The sequence below is a fragment of the Mchenga conophoros genome, linkage group LG17 (genome assembly GCF_057382185.1).
Source record: "Mchenga conophoros isolate Kocher_MC1m ecotype Shallow Benthic linkage group LG17, M_conophoros_male_GT1.1, whole genome shotgun sequence".
In the NCBI taxonomy this organism is placed as follows: Eukaryota; Metazoa; Chordata; class Actinopteri; order Cichliformes; family Cichlidae; genus Mchenga; species Mchenga conophoros.
In genome coordinates, this window is record NC_140542.1 from 1,198,330 (window position 1) to 1,214,510 (window position 16,181).

General features: G+C 40.8%; 1 protein-coding gene across 4 annotated transcripts in view; it reads right to left on the reverse strand.

The window, feature by feature from the left end:
- The window catches only part of kcnc2 (potassium voltage-gated channel, Shaw-related subfamily, member 2), a 123,136-nt gene that overhangs the window by 11,883 nt on the left and 95,072 nt on the right, over window positions 1–16,181 (reverse strand). The window lies entirely within an intron of this gene.

A 16,181-nucleotide genomic window follows, 5' to 3' on the forward strand; every position in this document is an offset into this window, starting at 1 on the left:
TACATTTCATTTCAACCATGGCTTCCTATACTATTTAGGATAGATTTGACACCAAAATCCTTCATTAAGTGTTCTCATGAGAAAGGGACAAACTACAACAGGTTTATTACATTTGCATCATTTTGAAGAGCGGAGACTCAATCTGGGAATGCAGATCCAGTCTAGTAAAGCAAGAAAGGCCCAGTAGACTTCAAACCCAGTGGAGAAAGGTGACGGGGAATCTCTTCATTTGGTTTTGCATATTGAGTTACACACCCGCTCTCAAAAACATACTTCATTCTGACCTCATAGTTTAGCTGCTGTTACTATATTAGTCTAGAGCCAATAGCTCAAAGCTTACAGGGCAAATTAAAAAGGCTATTCTGCTGTAGGATGTTCAAACCCTGATCTCTAATACATCTGGGCATGTCTATTAGCAACACGTTATAAAAAATGATCATCTTAATTATAGATCGACTGACTTTGGCCTTATTTCTGTCACTTATGTTAGTGCTAAGCAATCGTCTTTGGAGTAAGATGTGACGTATGGCAACTGGGAAAATGCCATACCTTATCAAACCCTGTAAGATGCAGTATTATTTGAAAGGTCAATAGTAAATTGCTATGCTATAATAGGTTAACTGGCACCCAGTTGCAGACTTGTTCTTAACTCATTCACTGGTAGCGTACCTTACTGGACATCCTTGAGCAGATAGAAATTTGTTGCACAGTGGTAAAGTCTAAATCTATAGATCTACGATAAAAATATCATTGACATCAGTTTGGCATTAGCAATCTATTCATTTTCCCAGAGGGAGTCTGCATGTTATTAAAGTAACATCGATAATTTCCCAAGCTATTTTACTTCATGTTTTTGACATATTTTGCAAATCCTTAATGGAAACAGCTTCCTGAGCTCAAATCCAGACATTGAGCTGCTGTGGAAGAAGACATGCTCAACCCTCTCTAAGAGCTAGATGGAGCAGATTTACAGCCTGGTATGCTGCTTCTCCACCATCCTCCCACAGTCCCTCCACTGGTGTGCTCTACCTACTGTGCTCTAAAGAAGTCGTTTCACACTCTGCCTTGTTTTGGATTGCATGACTCACACGCTCTCATAAATATCATTGCCACTATTTGGGTTACTGTGATCCTGAACTGTGTGTGTGCATTCACTCAAGTGCCTCTCTTTATGTATCTTTACTACCCTGTAAGTGTTTTTGTTCATACACTTTCAATGGCACAAAGTTAAAGCCTCAGCACAGTGTGTGGGGATAAGTCGGTATCACTAAACACCATGTACTGTGGATTACTCAGTTTATATGTATTTTGAGATTGTTGATTATATAGTATATGTAGATAGATATGCAGAAAGTGCTGTAAAAAGTTTGACAGAGGCAATATAACAAGGCTGTTCAGTTCCCACCTCTGACATTGGGCTATGAGTTTATTTTTCCTCTACTACAGACTGATCCAAGCTGTAGGAGAAGGTAAACAAGACGCCATTGCTGCAGTGGGATGTCACTTCTGAACTAACACAATAAATCTCTGCAGTACAGTGCACTGCATGTGAAGGATTTTACTCTGATTTTGCTAAGAAATTAAGCAAATCATCGGACTCAATCTGGATGCAATCAAATTCTGATACCTGCTGCAAAAATAAACATCATTCAGAAGAATAATGCTCCCTCTCGAGGGCCGTGGCTGAGTCTGTCCAAACTGTTTGAAGGATTCCAAAATGCAAGATCTAAACAACTGAGACGGGTTTTCACGTCATGCACGGTTTGAATACAAAATATAAGCGTAGTTTTTGAGAGCTGAATGAGTAAAAAGTTTGTTTTTGTGGTTTAGAGCAGCGGTCTCCAACCCCCGGGCTACGGACCAGTACTGGGCCGTGCGAGAGTTGAGGCTCAGGTGTGAAATTCATGGGTTTTAGGTTTTTATCGGTTTTTAGCGTTATTTTTTTAATCATTTTTATCATTAACTCTGTTTCCCTGGGTCTGAATACATTTTTTGGTACCAGTACTGGTTTTATTTTGTTATATTTATCTGCGACACCTGAAAGGCCGGTCTATGAAAATATTGTTAGACATAAACCGGTCTGTGGCGCAAAAAAGGTTGGGGACCGCTGGTTTACAGGGTTTACAAGTGTGCTTATCAGCCACAACCACAACAGGCAACATGACAAATACTGATCACGTTATTAGAATGCAATGTATTGCTAGAAATCTAAGACTACTGCTGTACGTGTAGATATTATTTTTACATTTAACCCTACCAAAGACAGGCACCAACCCATGGTAGCAGCCTGTGCCTGCAAGACACTGCACCCCGCCAAGGTGTTGACCCAGCTTTGAAACTGCAGATTTGAATCTGATGGAGCATATGTGGCATGCACTGTAACATGCTAACCAGCAGGACCAAACAATCCTTTGCCAGCACCACAGGATGCCACCATAGCTCCAGTTTGCATGCCCCGATAGGTCAGAGCTCCTGTGGAAGCTCTTTTAAATTTTCACAGTGTTTGTTTGTTTTGTTTGTTTTGTAGTCGCTTCTTTGTGTACATTAAACAGAAAAATGGAAAAATTCACTACTTCAAAATTCATTCTTTTTTCCTGTGTTTCTTTTATGATGTCTTTATTTCACCTTCCCTGCTGTCTCCATCTCTGTCTTATCATGACATTGGCTGAAACGAGCAGCCTGAGCTGTTTCCTGTAGCTGTGTGGATGCTGCGCCAACTAATGACTAGTTCTGTCTCATGCTGGGATGTAATTCTGATGTGTTCACGTCTGTAGAGAAAGGATGTAGCATACAGCAGCCTTTAAAAGCTGGATCACGTCACAGTACAGCAGCTGGACCTGAACTCACACTCACATGCTGGTGTAGCACTGATGCCCCTGTTTACACACAGCCTCACAAGGTTATTTATGGTAGGTGTTAAAAATGCAAAAGTGCTAACTTATCATGTGATTGCAGCACATGCACTCTGCATGATGAAGAAGTCCTGTGCTTCTATGAGTCGCTGTTTAAAGCCAGCACAGGGAGCATCACACACACACACACACACACACACGCACACACACACACACACACACACACACACACACACTGTTCAGTCGATTTCTGAACAATGCAGATCTAATTTAGCCAGAGGACGAGCTCCCTTTGTGTGGCATGCTTCTTCAGAGAGTTTTTCAGACACAGTGATAACGGCTGCTGAGGAGCTACGACCTGTGACCTTCATGTACGGCTGCCACGTCACGTGCACATGGGGTAGAGACTGTAGATTTGACAGTAGAAAAAGTATGTCCACCAATACTGCTGACAAAAACTATTTGCTTATTTGTCACTATAACAAGGCAGCCCTTAGCAGCTGGATTTACAGTGAGAAACGGGACAATTTTAGTGGAACAAACTTATATTTATTTGCCATACAGCTCTCCTTAAAAACAATTCACTCTTGAGCTTCTTCACAGCACAATCAACCCTCTCTAATGAGAGCTGGCAGCCTTAAATACCTTCAGCTGTCACAGACTAAACCATTATTCCACTCACAGGTGAATTCTTAAATCCCAACCTTCCACCACAATATACAATATACCAATTTGAATAAATAAATAAATACATACATTTCACATTTAATAAATATTATAGACTTTAATCCTACACCAAACCCAATATTATAAAACCCCAAAAACCCAAGCACAAAGGATTCCCCACACTCCCTTAACCCATGGTCTCTCCCGGAACCTTTAAATGGTGTCTGGACCCCGGGGAAACATTTGCCCAAACACCTTGGAGAGAACACAGGTTTCCTTACTGGTAAAAGCTTATGTTCTCTCAATCACCATTCCTTTCTCCTCACAGACACCACCACGTTCCTAGATGAAGAGCAGCTGTGCAGGATCTGAAACAAGGCTAGCAACTGATTTTGAAATTCCCAGTAAATATTCAATTAAACTTCTTGTGTGCAAATGTTTAACTGTGCAAATCCATGCTGAAAGTGCGATGCTAAATGAAGTGCTTGATAAGGTGCCTTTAATAAAGTGCAAGGTGTTCTCTAAAGTGCTATACAGATTATAATATAAATAATAGTAAGGCAGTCCTCTTCCTTACAGTCACACGTCGATGTTTCAGTTCATTAAACACATTATAAAATTAGACAAAGTAAAAAAAGAACCCAAGTAAATACAACATGCAGTTTTTCAAAGCTGTTCCCTTAATAAAGTAGTTTGAATAACTTTTCACTTAAGCTGGATTTTGATTTTCCTCGGGTTATCTTTGTCTAATTATATTTTTTGTCTAATTCTTGTGCTGATCAATTAAAAAACATTAAGTATGAAACATTCTTCATTATGTGTGAAGAGAGAATGGGGGGACAGTGGCTCCTTTTCTGCCATCATGTTGGATAAGTGTGAGAAAATGGATCGATAGATTTAGATTTTATTTTACCAGTTTACCAGTCCAGTTAATCAGGAGGGCTCTACTACAGAACACTGTATGAAAAACAAATTAGGAATATGGCCTTTTTTTAATTTCCTGCATTGAAAAATTCCCCTCAAAAAGGAAACATCCATCAGTTCTACTAAAGGACCAGAGCTGTTGTATCAGTGAACTCTAACATGGTCTCTATGATTGAATGCACTCTTGGTCTAAACACGATGAATCTCAAAGGTGCCTCTGAAGCTGATTTGGTGTTTTTAACACACTAACAAAAAAAACAAAACATCATCACTGTGTTGTTTGCTCTGTTTGTCCAGTGGATTTATTCTGCAGACTGAATTGAGCATCTTGGTCTCCAAGGGCAACTAGCACAGCAATAACCTTTGGCATTGCTTTAAGCATGACTGAAATCTCAAGCATATCTTTCTCTCCCCTTACAATATATATGCAGCCGTTTGTTCTTACTGAATATCAACAAGTGGCTTGGAAAAAGATGAGACCTTCATGTTGCTCAGGCGCTGATTTTGTGTTATTTTATTGTGTCTGAGCTGAATGCTTTCATATCACTGCTGCATCACGTTAGGCTTGGTTCCCTATCTGCCACTCAGAGGAAGAACTGTCTCCTTCAGGAAAGACTTTATTTTATTATTTTATGATGTAGTGTTAACTAGGGATGGGTACCGGTGTCCGGTGCCATGATGGCACCGGTTCTGACATAAACGGTAGTAACCAGACCGAAAAGCAGCGCACATTTCGGTGCTTTATTTCGGTGCTTTTTTTTCCTGAGCTGTGATACACTTCTAGCCAATCACTTTACGTTTCCGAGGATAGTAGGTGGGCCCAGGTACGTATGTTCTGTTAGAGCAGAGCTACAGATTAAAAATGTCCAAGGCGAAGCGGTCAAAAGTCTGGTTGTACTTCACAGCAAAAGATGCAAACTCAGCAGCAACAAGTGCTTTAAGCTGATACTGTGATACTGTCAAAGGAGGTAACACCTCGAATCTGATGAAACACCTGGCGACGCATAGCGTTTTTTTTAAAAGCCCAGAAATGCGCCGTATTTGATAGCTTGCTGCGAGACCTCACACCGAGCACATCTACTGCAGGTGGGTTGCCTGTTATGCAACATCCCCAAAAACCCGAAGAATAGAGTCCTGGCCCCTAGCCCTGCCAGTGTAGCAGAAATGATGAGGATGATGATGCAGCAGCAGCCGTTCTTCTCTGCGTGAGTAGCTTAATGTTGTTCGTGTGTAATTTACGTTGAGTAGGCTAACCACGTTATTACATTAATGCATGTAAGGTGAACTAGCAAACATCATCATAGCTACATGCGGCTGTCTTCTTGTTTGATGGCAGATACTCCCTTCACCCTGGCCACAAAGGCTAAAATGACCAAAGAAAAAGTGGAAAACAGTTAAACATGAGAGGTTTTTGGACAAAGTTTGTGTTTTTTCCATTGTTTAAGCACTGCTTCCAGCCAAGAGTGATACCATATATGCCCCATAGCTGCAGAAAAGGCTAACATTGTTATCTTTTTACAAAAAACAGCTGAACATGAGAGGTTTTTGGACCAATTTTGTGTTCTCCATTCTTTAAGCACCGGTTTGAGCACCGTTTAAGCACCGGCACCGTTTCAAAAGTACCGATTTGGCACCGGTATCGGATGAAACCTAAACGATACCCATCCCTAGTGTTAACTCTGATTATTCAGAAAAACCATAAGCAGCATCATGAAACCAGGATTTCATAATGACTGAGAAATGAAAAGCAGGAGATGTCAAGTCATCCATGTAGTACCTCTGTTAGACGCACTGTACAAACAGAGTGATTCATTAGGAGTTTCTGTCAGCAGCCCCATCACCTCCCCAAACCCTGATGGGGTCTGATAGTTGTCAGACTTGAACCGTGGAAGCCATCCACATAATCACACAATTTTTCACCTGACATTTCTGCCTCGTGTCTCTTCTCGCTGTCCACAGCCAGGAGAAGAGACACGAGGAAAATGCCAGATCAAACTGCTGCAAACACACCAGCTTCCAGTGCATCACAACTGCCTTTGGCCTAGTAGCACAACAGATGTCACATTCAACACCAGTGTGTGTGGACTCCACAGCTTTCTGCAGTCAGGGTTGATACATGAAAGAAAGCCTTGTCCTGATTTAAACATGAAGTCAAGGCTTCGTCTACTCTGCACATCACATCTGCTGTGTTCTCGCTCGAGTACATGGTTTTAAAAAACAGAAACACTTTGGACTGTGTTTGATTCACCACCTCCATCTATGCATACTGGGTCAGGTGCTTCCATTTGTAATAGTGATCAGACAGCAGTTGGATTTATTATAGCGGAAATGTAGTAAATACCACAGAGACAAAACTACATCCTCTACAGTGCAAGAGCTCAACGTGTGTCAGAGGTTGCAGTACTGCTGAACTGTCATGGAGAGATCCATGATTATTAGCTGCCAGTCTGGAAAGACATTTACAGTCCGTTGTGACGATAAATGTCTTAAACCCCACGATTTGAGATATTCTCTGTAAATCCCGGTAGCTTTGGGTCTCAGTCATAGAGCTAAAAACAGAACGACTCTAATGGACAATACATTTGTTTGTATACTGGCACAGCAACACGTAGGATGGACAAATCTTGGCAGTCTCCCAGTGAAAAATCCCCCACATTCACATGCACAGACACAACCAGCTCACCGCGCTGCTCAGGCTCTGTTTCAGAAACTGCCCTGCTGGCTTGGCCAATCAGCACGCTTGCTGTCCTCACGTCCACCATCTGTTTGACACTATGAGTGGAAGCTCTGTGTTCGGTCCCTGGACCCGAGACCACCATCCACCACTGTGATGGTGAAGGCCCCTGTAAAGCTGTTATGACATGATGAAGCTAAGGGGACCCTGGAGGTGCTAACACAGTCTGAGAGGAAGTCAGACACATGCACACACACGTGTGCACACTGACATGATGAAACCTGTGGGGTTTGAGCCTGTATGTGAGCTGTCTTGTGTTTCTCTTCTGATTGTCTGGTTATAATTTCAGTTTCAGGGCTTTTCCATGTCTCAGCTTAAACTGCACGTCCACATAGTCGCAGCCCTAACTCCCAGTATGCAAAGATAGCATGTACTGGGAGGGTGCATTCACCTCGAGACACCTGATCCCTCTGGCTCTGCTGCTACTCCACTAGCTCTTTAGTCCAATCCAACATTACATGAGGTTTATGACATTGTAACACAAAATGGGCAGTTACCAAGTCAATGAACTTTATCCCAGTGGTGAACAGCTGTGCTGGTGTAGTTCTTCTTCCCACCAGCAAGAGTCACTACAGTTCTTTCATGCCAAGATTTGTTTGTTATTAGCTGTAGAGTTAGTAATGCAGCATACTTTGAGAAAAGACTGACTCAGCATGTTGTTCTGATAAACATCTACATCCATCCTCTTCGTTGTTTTACAGAAAGCATCGCTTATGAGTATTTAAGTTGAACAAGAGTTAATGCAACTATATTTGCTATTATTTATGCACTCTTATGGTTAAAGGTGTACTGTATTCAGATTTACTTTCTTTCCAATGTTAGCTAGTTCAGTCAACTGATTTGCATTATCGTGTGAATATATAGACTGAATATTGCTTATTTCTTCTGTTTGTAGTTTCACTCTGTTGATAATTGAAGGCAGCGTCAATAAAAGGGACGATACACCTGTCAGTGTTCGGGGAGTTTATCTATCTGCATAACTGTATGGAGTGTAGCAGTGAGGGCAGAATAACAGCTACCACTGGGAGTGAGCACCACAGTCCTCTGGTGACCAACTGTAATGAAGAAAAAGGGATAAATATGCAGTTCGTCTAATGGCCACTTGGCTTCAGGTGAGTCAGTCGCCTGCTGCATAAATGGTTTCAGACTTCAGACCAGCTGTAGGGTTGGTCTTTTTTAAAATTCATGATTCATCCATTTCACACCAGCAGCTGTAACTAATGTCTGCCAGGCTCCGCCCCCACCAACTGGAGTAACTGAACTGGACCTATCAGCATTTGGAGAACGTTTGAATGAATGCTACGACTATCATATGGCTGTCTGTGTGATGCAGACTGTGCAAGAAGTCTGTTCTTCAGTTTGGGTGAAAGTCACACGGAAACACGGATCTATGTGCTGCACCTGCTTGCACTGACCTGCTGCAGTCATTAGATTCATTTAGAGTCAGATTTCAAAAGCTCTGATGAACTCAATTTATACTTCATTTATAATACTCATAACAACACAGCATCCAGAAGTAGATGCTGAGCACACTGAAGGTTTCGCAGCTGAAAGAGCCAGACATTTCTCAAAGAGAGCCAAAAACACGACTCCCAAATAAATACTAGAACTGCTCCGTGTGTTCGAGCTCGGTGAGCTGGTGATGGTTAAATATTTTGTTATTTCTGAAGTGAGCAAAACAACAACAACAACAACAACATTTTCATTTCAGTGTTGAAAAAAATGTAAAAATAAAAGCATTTTTCCATTAAACACAAATTTAATTGATCAAAGTTCAAACAGATCCTCTCAGTGTAAATATGTTGCTACCTTGCATTACTCTAGCTGGATCAGGCAGAGATCAGCGTGCAGACATCCAAAGCTTTCTGCTCCTTCAGTCGCTGAGCTTAGCTCCAGCTGGAAGCAGAGACCCCCGGGCAGAGACATCCCTCCGTCTGTCACTCAGTAGTGTTGTGTCTCTTCAAAGCAACTCCCCCTCCTTGCTTTCACATCACTACAACCCACTTTTCTGACAACACACCAGGGAGCGACACTGATCACCTACATAATGACGAGAGCGTCTAGCGCTGTATCTAACCCTGTCTTCTTCCTCTCTTTGCGCTGCCTAGTAACCAATGAAGTGAGTCTCGTAAACATAAATCAAACCGATTCCACAGCTGCTTGTTTTCTGACTTTTGGAAGTCTGTAATCCGAGCAGATTAGGGATTTTTGCAGCTAGCGAGAGAGACGGACAAAACAGATGGACCACATATTCCAGATGAACCGTTAGCTGTCTCCATATCTAGAAAACCTCCATGTATCTATGCCACAAATCACTTTTAAGTGTCTTTTATGGACAGAGAATTAAATTATAAAGAGTTGTTCACATTTGACATTTTAACTGTCATTGTTTTTTTTGTTTTTTTATTCATTTGTTTATTTAACAAAAACATATTTGGATAAAAGTTTGGTTAGCTTGATCAGCGAGACACATTGATGCTCTGCATGTGTGGACAGGTCTACACTGATGCCTGCAAAGAGGTGCAAACAAGTGAACAATTAACACTAGGATTTTATTCGTAGGACTAGCAGACCGCTAGCAGCTACTGTCAGTAGCCTTACTGAAACTTAAACTAGTGAGCTATAAACACTTTTCATAAAGTTTGGAAGAAGCTTGTAAACGTGTTTGCAATGAGCTTCCAGTTACATGATCCCATTAGAGTCAGATTTGCGTTACTTCTTGTGTCCACACACATTTAAAAAAACAAAAAACAGAAATTCTGTTTCATCCCAAATGTATTTGGGTCAAATCTTGATAATAAACGTAAACATGATTATCATTGATTGTATTGTTACAGTACTCACTGTCGAATTTGTAATAATATACACAACACATATGCAGGTAACTAATGTTTTAGTGTTGACATCAGACAATCAGACGAGGAAAAACAACCCTTGCAAATCACAAACAGGCTCTATTTCAGCTTTTTCTGCTTTCATGTGAAAATTCCCACATGGAAAAGATATTTATAAATCGTATAAAGTTTGTATCTGTCTTGTGTGAAACTTGTATGAAAAGCATATAAGAGTGAAAACAGATATAAGATCCCTTGAAAAATTATATAATGAAACTTGTATGTTTTGGATACTTACTGGAACGATGTATGAAAGTAATGAGAAAGTGGCCACTTTCATGAGTAATCACATATAAGTTTTTACTATTTCTTTTCCATATGGGTTGATTTGAATTGAAACATCAAGTTTGATGGCAGCCCTTTCTTTAAGGACAGGCTCAGTCTACATGAAGATATTCTTCACTTGTTTGACCTTTCAAGTGTGAATAAGAGGCCAAGTGACTGACACAATCCTCCAATGATGCTGTTTTCAAACGCTGAACATGCTGCTGTCCACTCTGTGTAGTCAGTCTGCTGAATACTAACACTGAAAGCTAAGTGAACTGAGTAGACAAGGAGAGAGTATAGAAAACTGGCACCGATATAGAAGATTTTGAAATCTTGAAGTAGTTTAAAGCTAAAGTTCTGTAAAGCTCACTCGCCCTGTGGGGATCGAGAACCTTTGGGTGACTGCATCCGGAGAGTCCAGCCCGTTAGCTGTATACACAGTTCGTGTATGTTCTTAGGCTTGCTGTTTGCTAGCTGGGCCACCCTGTAGGAGCACTGTGCATGCTGTCGCATTCAGCTCCCAATCTAAAATCAAACAGCAGCTAAATCAACTTTAATCAGTGTAGTTAACTGAATGGACCATTTAAAGATCATCGTACCACATACATAATTAAACCGCCAAGTAACTGATTTCCATCTCAGCCTTTATTTAATAAAAGAAAGCCCTGTGTCTATAAAATAAGCAGGGGAAAAATAGAGCAAGGGGCTGCGAGGACAGTGATGAGTCCTGGGGAATATCAGAGATGGCAAAAATAGAGTCTATTAATCTTACATTACAGTAAAGTCCTCCCCAAACGCATGTTTTTGTCAGACACAGGACTGCACTTTTCTTCATCCATGTCAGCTGCCACCATGGAAACAGCACCGTTCCTTTTTTCCTTTTTGTGATCGCTCACGATGGTGAATCGCAAATGAGGAGAGAGAAAGGGAAGAAGAATGGGAGGCGGAGGAGGCAGCAGAGGGGTAAATGAATGCTCATGTTCTTTAGCAGGGAGAGGGTTTCCCCTCACTGTCACTTCCTGCCTCGGTCTCCCTGAACTAAAAACATGTTTTTGTTGTTGTTAGCACAGACTAATGACAATGCAACATTAGCTGCTGTCTCTCAGCCTAAGAGACTGGTTTCAGCGCTTACTGAGAACCAACAGATGATGCAGGACAGATGTTAGCAAGCAACATCCAACCCCACACTGCAAACCGAAAACCACAGAATGTTCTCTCTGGCATTAGCTCCCTCATTATACTGCTCGCTGTGACATGACAGCCAGCTCACAGAGGGAACCCTTCTAAATCCACAGATTTTGGCAACCAGCCACTTGTTGGGGCTAAAAATAGCCTATCAACATTTTTTCCAGGCATGCTAATTTGAATAATTCGTTGTCACTTTAAGTGGATGAAGTCAGCGTTGGAGGAAATGTTGGGGAGCTGAGGTAGAGACAAATGAATCCTTGCCAGCCCCTGCTGTTGACTCAAAGGGTCAAGACAAATGTAGAGAGATTCAGCTTTAATGAGCACAAGGCCTAATTTATGCTCATATGATTTCTTTGGTATTGTGCAATACATCCATTCACTTCCGCTCATCCTTTTCAGGGTTGTGGGGGGCGCTGGAGCCTATCTCAGCTGTCATAGGGCGAGAGGCGGGGTACACCGTGGACAGGTCGCCAGTCTGTCGCAGGGCCAACACACAGGGACAGACAACCATTCGCACTCACATTCACACCTAGTGACAATTTGGATTAAACAATTAACCTATCCCCACAAGCTGCATGTCTTTGGACGGTGGGAGGAAGCCGGAGTACCCGGAGGGAACGCACGCAAACACGGGGAGAACATGCAAACTCCACACAGAAAGACCTGATGTTGGAATTGAACTCAGGAACTTCTTGCTGTGCGGCAACAGTGCTAACCACTGTGCCACCGTGCTGCCAATTGTGCAATAAAAAGTACGATGTGACAAAGCTAGGTTCATGGAGCATTTAAGATAGATTATGTTGATAGGATTCAGCCTGTGTTTGCCATTAAACCACATCTAGTTCAAACCAGGCAGCATCTCGAGAGAACTGCTGATCAACAGGGTCACAACAGTGGCTGTATTTTTGGAAAATCACAGCCTGTTAGAGCCTTTACATGGACATTTTTATTTTAATACAAACAGAATAGCTTGCTACTTCCAGTCACCTGCCTGCATTTTGTAGGGCTTGCCCTGTTTCCAAGCCTTTTCATTGCACTGTGTGACAAACCATCTGATGTGAAAAGTTAAAATAACAAAAGCTGAAGTAATAGTTCCATTTAAGGAATCAGAACAGCTAAAACCAAAGAAACTGGCCGGTGTTACATACAGAAAGGGTTTTTTTTGCATATTTTTGTATACGTGGATCACCACAGTGGATCACAAATAATCAAGATATAACTGAAGTGCAGACTTAATTCAACTTATTGAGCATAACACTATATTAATCTGTTTATTTAGATACAAAGTATTTATATAAGTAACTGGAAAAACTAATATAATTTTATACATAAGGACTGTTTGAAGTCTTGGATCCGTCACAGTCAAAATCAATGGCTGAAGTCTAGAACCAAAAGAAATCACCAAATAATGCGTACCTTCATTTACTGCAACAGCTTTTACTTGTTGCGTGTTTGTGAGTCTCTGCCTAGAGATGGACCAATCCGATATTACGTATCGGTATCGGTCTGATACTGACCTAAATTACTGGATCAGATATCGGAGAGAAATAAAAAATGTAATCTGATCCATTCAATATCACAAAACCTGCAACGTAGTGTAACCCAGCTCATAACCTTAGCGCGCCAGAGGAGTATGCGTCTCGTGATAGAGCGGTTGTGGCATGCGAGACCTGTCGGCGGTCTGGTTGAGCATTTGGAGCCTCACTACGTGCTTCCAAACCGGCATTTCATCTCCGAGACAGTTATCCCAGAGAAGTAAAGCAAGTGTGTAAGTTCATCTCTGAATGTTTGTAAAGCATTCCCAGCGACTGCCTCTCTCCCTCCCTCTCCTGTTGCTACTTCAATCATGAAACTGATCAATGATCAGCTGATTGGCTTTTCTCTCTTGTTTATTTATCGCCCACTTTGCACCAGAAAGAGGAAACCAGGCGCTAAACAACAGCAGCACGTTTAAGCTTGATCAGCTGTTGGTAGAATTTATTTAATGTTACTTTCTACACCGGCTGGTAACTGTGCAGGGGCGGGTCTAGCAAAGTTTTGCCAGGGGGGCCGATAGGGCATTAACAGGGAAAGGGGGGCACAAAGAAATACTTTTCTTTCTTATTGTCATTTAAATTGTCTAGCTTTTAATAAATAATTATCTGAATCTTTCACCCAAAGTTTTAATCTGATGTAAAATATATAGAAGTCCATTACTGTATATGAACTATTAAGTCAAATTTATACCCTAGTAAGCTATAGTACTTTTTCCTTTGGGAAGGTACCATCTGTGCAGTCTGCAATTCTGTTGAAGAAGATTTTGAATCTATTTAATATTGTAGAAAAACAATTGATTTCTGTGCATTTTTATTTATTTATTTTTTTTTTTACACATGCATTAAATTAAAGTTGATTACGTCAATTAAGCATCACGAGGCGAAGAGTGGGGGTGGTTCCCTTTTTTTTTTTTTTTTGCTGGGAGTTTGTAACCCTATTCAGGGCTCTAGACTAACTTTTTGCCATGGGCGTACCAGTACGCCTAACTTTAAAAAGTTGTGTTTACGTCTTTGTGTAGAATCCGTGTACCTGCTCTCATTTGCTGTTTGGTTGTTGTTGAAATGGTTTTGTGAGCTTTAATCTGAGAATCTGGCGTTTCTGGCAAAACACAGTAATATTTAAAAGTCAGGATTTAATGAATCGATATCGCTTTATTCAAGCTACTCACCTCCCACTTCCACCTGCACTTTCAACTGGACCACGGCCAATCAGAGAGGTCCCGCCCCTGACTATCTCTGATTGGTTTAGTCCACGATAGGGGCATAATGTGTGTCTGTTGTTGACCACAGGGAAGGTTGCAGATTTTTTATTTTTTTTGTTACCTGAACAGTTGGTCGCACAGGTGCAACCAAATATTTTTTTTAGTCGCACCACTGAAAAATTTGGTCGCATTTGCGACCAAATTGGTCGCACTCTAGAGCCCTGCTATTAGTTAGGTTGTTTAACCCTTTACAGCCGATCGGAGCGGGCACGCTCTGTTTTGCGTAACTATTTTTAAATCCCAGTAGCACTGCAACCACGTAAGCTAGCGCAAAAAAATTTTTTGCATATGAAACCGGAGGAGTTGTACTCACATCTTATGCCATCAGCTTGTCCTCGGTCACAGTTTCCTTCCACATAAAGCTTTGCAAAAACTGCATAAAAAGCGCTTGCAGGAACAAAAACATAATATTCCAGAAACACGCTGTGCCGGTCCGATCAGCTGTTCATAACACTTCCTACGTTGGAATAGACGTCAGCGCGAACTTTTGCATTTCCGCCATTACCTGCCCAAAACCGGAAGTGACGTCATTTTCGCGGAAATGTAGTCTTTTTTACTATCAGGCCCTCAGAGCCTATACTCGTCTTTTTAAAAGTTATCTTTGACTTTATGACTTTCTGTGTCGTTTCTGGGATGCTTAGGACTCATATTGCACTGCTGGAAATAGTTTATTTTGATGCATATGCTGCTTTTTTGCAAATTTGCAGTATAATATTTATTTTCGTTTTTCCTGCAGTGTATAAAAATTGGTGTATTTCAAAAATAAAACTATGAAGACACTCAAAATAAATTTCCTGTGGTGGGAAACTATTTTGTGCAACTTTTTTGTATTTACAGTTTTGAGGGATAAGCCTCTTAAATTTCTCTAACTAGAAATATATGTTAAAAAAACAAAAACGATTTTCAATTTTTTTTGTAGTTTATTGCACTTTTTTGCAATTTATGTAATTACTATGCACTTAATGAACACATATTATTAAAATCTGGGCTATAATGGTTGTATTGATGTATAGCAACTTGAAATGCTCCCAAAAATGGCTCCACAGCAGGTAAAAATATGATATAAGCTCTGGCGGACTTGGTTCTATGGTAGGTCTTAAAGGGTTAATATTTCCACTAAGTACTCTTTAAAATACCAGAATAGGAAGGATGGAGCAGGTTTAAGTTTATTAGATTTTGCTGATCTATGAAATATTTTGGGTGCAGTGTATTTTTTGCATACAGGTATAACAGAATAGCTTTAGTTTTGTTTTGTTTTTTAAACTTGAGTATGAACTTATACAAAATGCAGCAAGATATTAAAAAAAACATTTTACTGATTATAAAATTCGCTATATCGGATTTATATCAGTATCGGCAGATATCCAAATTTATGATATTGGTGTCGGTATCGGACATATAAAAAAAAGTGGTAACGTGCCATCTCTTCACTGTACCCGGACAAATATCTAAACAGTCCAAGTTGCATCCTTTTAACTCATTTCTTTAAAGCCTATAGGCTCCATAGGTTGTGCAGTATGGATTAGGGAGGTGTGTAACCTGTTAAGAATGAAGCACTGGTGCTGAAATGCCCGTATACATCCCTTACATGAACAATGAGCAAACCAGCTAATAAAACTGTGTGTCACCACAATGTTCCTTGTATCTTAAACTAAGCACATTTCTCAGCTGTTGTTTCCTGTCAAAGCTGGCCCAAATAATGCCTGGTAAAAAAAAAAAGAAAAACAAAGAATTGAAGACAAAGATTAAAGTGAACAGCAGGCAGACAGCATGTGAACGCTTATCGTAACATCACTCAAAAACCTACAACAAAAGCTGTATTCAACCTCTCCAGTCAGACAAAAATACTCCTGCTTGAA